This window comes from Lonchura striata, chromosome 2, assembly GCF_046129695.1.
Source record: "Lonchura striata isolate bLonStr1 chromosome 2, bLonStr1.mat, whole genome shotgun sequence".
Classification (NCBI taxonomy): Eukaryota; Metazoa; Chordata; class Aves; order Passeriformes; family Estrildidae; genus Lonchura; species Lonchura striata.
The window spans coordinates 44329771-44337116 of record NC_134604.1 but is presented as its reverse complement, the minus strand read 5'-3'; positions in this window follow the sequence as shown (position 1 = coordinate 44337116).

The window sequence follows — 7346 nt, the reverse complement described above, 5'->3', positions numbered from 1 at the left end:
CAGCTATTTTAAGGTTTTTGACCTTTTCTAGGTTGCACATACTCAGTTCTGTACGATGTGATGTCTGGAACAAACATATCAGTTCTTGTCAGCACCATTCGTTCCCACTATTTATTGTGGGATTTTTCATTGTGTTATATATACAGTTGTCTTGGAACAATCTTTTTCAATCAATTTAGGAGTTTTGACAGAGGGAAACTTGCACATGCTCTGTGACCAATCATGAGCAATTTTGAGCAAGCAGAGAGATTCCAGAAAATGCAGAATGAAGGATCCTGCAAGTGGTTTGGTCTTTCACTAAGATCCAGCCTCCTGACAATTTCAGTGCTATACCTGATGAGAATCCAATGAGCTGTGACGTTGCAGATTTAATATTTAACTTGAGGCTACACCTAAAAATATATTCATTAGACAAACAGCATCCAAGGTATTGGAACCTCACCCTCTCAAGCTCTCTCTTTGCAGTCCTTGGAAGGAGAAATTCAGCTCTCCCTTGGAGATGCCAATATTTATTTATTGAGTTTGCTTGTTTTGAGTGGAGTCAACCCAAACCTAGAGATCTCAGTCAAGTGCGATATCCCTTTCTTATGGACATTGGTGTCTGCAGTAAGGGGCTGTAGAAACTGATCTTTTACAACTAATGTGAGAGATGAAAGAGGCACAGAGAGATTTTCTTAGCAGCTATGGGAAGCCCTTGGCTGGTTCAACAAGGTTTTGTGTGCAGTGGTATCTAAAACATGCATCCTTCACTCCTCTCCTGATACAATTTAATTTTTCTCTTGTATAGGAACATTCAAAACTGAAACTTGCAGATTTTACAGAAAAAAGCCAGAAGGAAAAATCTGATTTCTTGTACAACACGGGTCAACATACTGCATCTGATTGCTCACAAGTGAAAAACACAGCACTGTACCAGCTCCTAGGAAGAAAATTAACTCTATCTCAGATAAAATCAGAAAAAGGTATAGGTTTTAGTAATGTTGCAGCATTTATTTAAAATCTTGATTAAATTCTCAAAGCAATATTGAATTTATCCTTTCTGGAAGTAGGAGGATTGATTTTATTTTCACGAACTGGTTCTTGGATATATAAAGTGTGAAGAAAGTTAGAGTTCTCTGAGCTCTCTGAGAGTAAATAGCCTCCAAAAACAGGTTTCCATGCCCTTCAAGACTGATGTATTGTTAAGGTGCCATCTGGGAACAGTTCTGATATTTTAATCTTGAATGTATGGCCCGGGGTCAGTATCACTGAACTGAGACCCATGACATCACCCTATTCAAAACAGACTTTGTTTCACCAACTCATCTCCAACCTGTCTCCCTGTGTCAGTACCAGGAGCAGGGCTTGTGCAGCAGTAAATGCTTGACCAAGGGGGTGATTTGAAATGGGATAAATGTAGCAGAAAAAGGCTGCACAAGAGTATGGCTGCTTGCTTGCCAGTAGTCCAGAAAAAATTGATTTTCCTTTAATCCATTATTATTATTATTATTTAATAAACCAGATAACTCATCCATACACAGATCATTGTAACAAAGTAGGGAATGTTTTAAATTTTAGCCTCAAACTATTGGCTTACCTTTCCTTGTCAAAACCATGGCAAAATTGAAACTGACTGAGAAATCTTGCTCAGAGTAAAAAAGATGCCACCAATCTCAAACAAGCCAATGCTTCATGGTCTGATAATAATATATGTATATGCATAATACCTGTGCCCTTGAAAAATCAATGAGTATTTAAAAACCTGCACAGGTACAGGATACAATGTGTGTTCTTGCTTTGCTGTGTTGTTTGTGGCAAAATTCCTTCAAGTCATTTGCAAGGAGACTGTGGTGCTCCCTGAAGCTCAAAAACCTTTACAATTTGTCTCCTGCCATCAGTGTAAGTGCCTGTTGGACTTCCCTGGAGAAATTGCTTTCATTTAATAAGTTTATACATTACTTGTGTTTAAAAAAGAAAAGCTACTGGATAATCCTATCTCTTGCAACATCTGTAAATTGATTTGCTTCTTGAGAGCAAGAGTGATTTGTAACTCACAACAAAGTTAAAGTAGCATGACTAAATTAAGAGGAGCATTCAGGCAGCTGGAACACAATTACAGCATCAATGCACTTGCTGTGCTAATGTGATATTAAGGTTATGACTGTGGTGAAACTGGAACCAGCGTGCACAAAGATGCGCTTCCTTCCTTCCTGTGGTGTTTGTCTGCTCGAGCTGACATGAAAATGTCTGTGTTAGCTGAACAGGACCTGAGGACTACCTACGGGTTTTGTGCGTGCAGATGGGAGATGCCAGCTCGGCTCATGGGCAGCGACACACACTGCGCTCTGTCAGATTTTGCTCTTATCCTGCTTGTTCTCAGTGTGAGGGAGGCAGGAAGTGAGTTGCTGTTGAGAGCTGTTGCTCTCTTTGCACAGGAACACCAGGAGACAGGGGCTGGGCACCTCACACCTTTGCCTTATTCTTCCAGGGCTGCCGTGAGGCTTCCCCTGGGGCAGCGGGAAGGACCTGCAGAAGTGCAGCCCTTGGCTGCGATGCGCTGCAGCTGCAGTGGCTTTCTCAGGGTCCTGGTTTCCAGTGGAGCATCATTTGCCAAAGGTGAGTGTCCCTTGGTCTCTGCAAAGAGCATTTACTGCAGCAATAGAGCTGCCATGGGCCCTCTGCAGCATCAGTCTGTGCTCTCAAGGACAGAGTGAAGGTGTTGGGTACCAAACCATTTTAACTGCAGTGAAACCTGGGTCCAGCCTCGCTTTCTGGGGCCCACATAGGTGATGACTTCCTGGAAGGGATTTGCAGCAGGGTATGAGGAACACGTGGCAGGATCTGGAATTATCTCAGCCCTCCACTCTGGTGAGGATCTTAACCAGACACCAAGTTCAGGATTACCACGTAAATCTGAGATACCTGAACTCTGTATGCAAAACACTGTATGAGACACGTTGTGCAGAGCCAGGTCACTGACACAACTTTATGGGTGTGTTTGCACCAGTAAATAGAAGAGGCTCTTTTCTGGCTCCTAAGCCAAAACTGCAGGTTTGGCCATAGTTGAGGTCTTGCTTCTGCAAAGAGGAAAGCATCCCCATCTTCGTGGAAGCTGGTATGAAGAAAGTCTTGAGAAACACCATGAAAACACCACATTTAACTTAATCTTTGCATTTGTTTTTTGCCTTCCTGATTTGCTTTATATTAATATATTTCTTAGCATTTCTTGCCATGAAAACATTTCTCAGCATAAAGGAGAAACCAGTGGGAACAAAAGAAATCCTCTGTCAGGCTGGCTGCCACACAAACAAACTTGCAGTAACAGCAGGTTTTTCTGAGAGGCTGTAGATCATCATGGACCTTGCCTGGTGTTCACACTCTGATCTCTTGGAGTGGTGTGGAGCTGTAAGCTGTGCTCATGGCTGCCTCCCGTGCCGTGGTACTCAGCCCTGGGCACAGGGGAAATCTTTGAGATGCTGTTTATCATTTTGGGGGTTCCTCAGTTGCAGAATCTGAAAAAGCATGAAGGGTAAGTCATGGTCAACCAGCAAAATGGACTAATCTCATGGAGTTGAGGTTGCATCTCACAGACCCTGGCAGGCAGTAGGAAGCTCTGTCTGAGTCCCCCAGGAGAGGTCTGGGGGCTGCAGAGGGCTGTAGGAGCCCAGGCCAGTGCAGCCTTATCCATGTTCACCTGGAGCAGCCTTTGGCTGGGTTTGGTCTCAGAGGATGCTGACTTGGATGATCAGAGCAGCAAGATCTAGGGGTCATCAAGGAAACAAAGATATGTGAGACCCATTGATGGGCTCTGCATGCAGATGGTGTAACACAGCTTGTGTCCCTGCACCTACACTTCCCTCCTTAAAGGCTGGGACTTCATGGATCTGCCTTCCAGGATGAGCTGGTGCTCTCTGCTGGTCTGTGCTTGTCTTCCCTGATTTTGCCTGGGGAAGGTCAGCCAACACAGGCCACAATTTGCCAGACCTTATTATCTTTTCCATATTTCACCCAGTAACCACTCTGACAAAAGTTAGCTGCACCTTTGGGTATAACAAGCAAAGTCACTAGGGAAGGATCCAGTAATTCCTCCACTTCCTCATATATACCATGATCCTGTTGTAACACCTTTTCAGGAGATGGAGCAAGGTTAAATATGCGAGGCCCACCTCACTCCAGATTCTTTTTATAATGTCCTTTGCTACCCTCTGCTGTGTGATTGCTGCAACAAATCACTTGGATGTCAGGAATCTGCACATATTTCACCCAGGAACAACCAGTGATGAGTGTTAGTGCAGATTCATTAGTGCTGTGAGGACAATCTCTCAAATGTCAAGTCTGTGTGCATGCCTGGGCCCTGTTTCTTTCAGTAAGGTCTATTTTTGTTAAAGGACAGCACAGAGTGCACACTCTTCATCCTTTAATGCTGCTCTGCAAAGTCAGTGTTTTGCACTGTGATGGGCTGCAGTGTTTGGAATGAGGGAGAAATGAGTGACCCAGAGGAGTGACTGAGCTACTATAATATAGTAATGTTATTACTGCTGCTAATAAAACTTGTTGCACACACCCATCTGGGTTTTCTGAAGGTCTTTTCAAAACTCCTTGTAAGTTTGAGGTGGCTACTTTCTTTTGTCTACAATTCCTTCATGGATTTTTCATTCATTTTTGAATAGCTGCTGGGGAAAAAAGGTACTGCATTGAGGGAAAGAAACGACTTATCCAAGCATGAAAGACATTTCAAAAGACAAATGTCTCAACCCTGGCTGTTAACCTTAAGACTCCAACATGAGGATTATGGTCTACTGAGAGCTAGTAACTTTTTTGGTAAAGAAAAGGATCTTTCACCTCAGTATTGAATGAGGAGAACTGAAGAGCTGCTCCGCTTTCTTTCTGCAGTAGAGTAAAACTGTCTTTTACCGGCATCATCAGGCTGCTGACAGAACTTGGAGTCAGGTTCATAACAAACTGAATTAAGACTGTTTTAAAGAAGACCTGCATTTTTCTTTTTAATTTGCTTGTAATGCTAAGAAGTTTTCCACAGAGACTGCCTCAATTTGCCCCAGGTCATTTAACCACAATTCAGTTAACAGAAGCGATGGATTAATTTCATTTAAATGATCCAGTATTCAATTTTGATTATAATTTGGAGAAGCTGCATGTTGAGTTACCCATTACTGGACTGACCTTTAGCCTCCCAGAAGAACTGAGGATTGTGCCCCACATCCTCCAGACAATACTGACAGATTTGTGTCCGTGAGGTACTGGCCATGCATTGAAAACATGACAGGCCTGAAAGTCAGTGCAGGACAAATGCTGACCTGTGACCAAATCCTTCACACTCTTCCCTTAAAGCAGGGAAGAGAGAGCGGATGACAACTGCCAATTTAACTTCTCACAGTAAGGAATTGTCATATGGATGCTTTTGTTGGATGAATTTTGGTCACATTCCTGGTTTAATTGACTAAAGCTGGTTAAAAAGATCCTGGATGTATTGGTCTTCCATTTCTGCTGTCAGCCACAGCAAGGTTGGTTTTGCCCCACAGTGGACATGTCCCTAGCAGTGTCTGCTGGCAGTATGGTCTGGCAGGGGGCAGGAGGTCCTGAATGTCCCTGTGGGCCCAGGAGGGAGGGTCATGGGCATGGTGCCCACCCCGGGTCTCCCTGCCTTCCCCCTCTGCTGCTGAAGGCTGCACAGGCAAGTGGACACTGGGGTGAGATGGGCAATTCTGAGTGACCCAAGCAAGAGCTCTGACAGCCAGCCCTGGGGATATGCCCTGCAGAGGCACAGCTGAGGCGTGCCAGCATCCCAGCATGGACACAGTGCTGTGGAGCACCTGTTGCTGAGATGTAAACCTGCCTACTGCAGGGATGCAAAGCTGGCTGGAAACCCTTTTCATTATGAAGGACACACTCCCTGTCCTGTGCTCCCATGCCTCTGGGCTTGCAATGAGGGCCCTGCTGCCAGCAAAGCCTTGCAACTGCATTTGCAGCCACATTTACGGGTTTCCAGTTCTGACCAGCCTCTGGCAGCTTTTGATCCAGCACAGCATCAAGATGCAGTGGAGTTCTGTCCTTTTGGGACTACTTCTCATCCAATTAAGCTTCTGTGTGCTGTGATCTCTCTCTCAATAGTAAGCTGATCCTTTGGCAAGGTATTCGATCGGAAATTAATTAGTGGGAGCAAAATGTTATGAATACATGCACAGTTTTTATTCTAATGACCTAGTTAATAATTTTGCTTCTTCAAGCAAAGAAAAATAGTATGAATTCCAGCACTTTGATCAGGCAGTGACATTTTGATGCTAAATTGCCAAGATAAGAATCCAGACTAATAGTGTTATACAAAAGCAATTTGAAAGCCTTTTCGTAGTTTTTAAAGTGCCCTTTCTGGAAGATGGACCAGACACTCAGAAAAATGTCTGTGCCCCAACATGATACCAAAAAATATTGGTGCTATATGAGGTGGGACGGGAGTTGTGCATTAGCCCTGGTAACTGGATTGAACTACGAAGTACTCAAGACTTTAATTATTGTCCTTAGGCTCGGTTGTGAGTGGAGACTTTGGGAATCTCAGCGATGCAGATCAGGCTACAGGAGAACACCCCCTCTGATGCCACTGCTCCTTGCTCCTCTATTCCTGTCTAGCCAAAGCAGAACATGATTTTTCTCCAAAGTTGAGCAGCACTTCATTTTTTTCTTCTTAATATTTTCATTCACATTCCTCAAAAATATACAGGGACTTTATCTGCTTGGTACAGATCTTCACTGGTGACACTCAATATTCTCATTTTATTTTGAAGTGGCCTAATTGATTAGAGATCATATTGCAATGACAGGTCTGCAGGTGGGCTGCAGGAGGCAACAGAGGCAGCTCCTTCTAACTGAAACAGATAGAGTACCTTCCTAGGAGCAAATAATGAGTTTGACCATTTACATTGATATTTACATGAACAACCCATTTAACATAAACCTCAGAGCAGATGGGCTCCAGCATTCCAATGCCTTGCAGCCATGAGCAGCATGGGAATACCAGCTCGGCAGATAGCAGCACTAACTGGAGCTCCCTGTGTTCTGTAGGACAGGTCAGCAGTGCTCATCTGCACGTTTACTGCACTAACAGGAGATTATTTAATGCTGGCATTTTGAAATTGGTTGTTTTACTGTGGTAGCACAAAGGTAAGGATGTGGGGTTAGGGTGAGGTGGGATGCTTTTCCACATCTGGGACACTACTTACAAGCTAGAAGAATATGTTTTGGATTCTGAGCTTTCTGAGTTTTCCTTCTTTCCTTTCATGTAAACCTTTCTATTTTGACATAAAATCACTAATGCAATCCACTGGGACATGTACTGTGGGCTGTCATCATCAGTG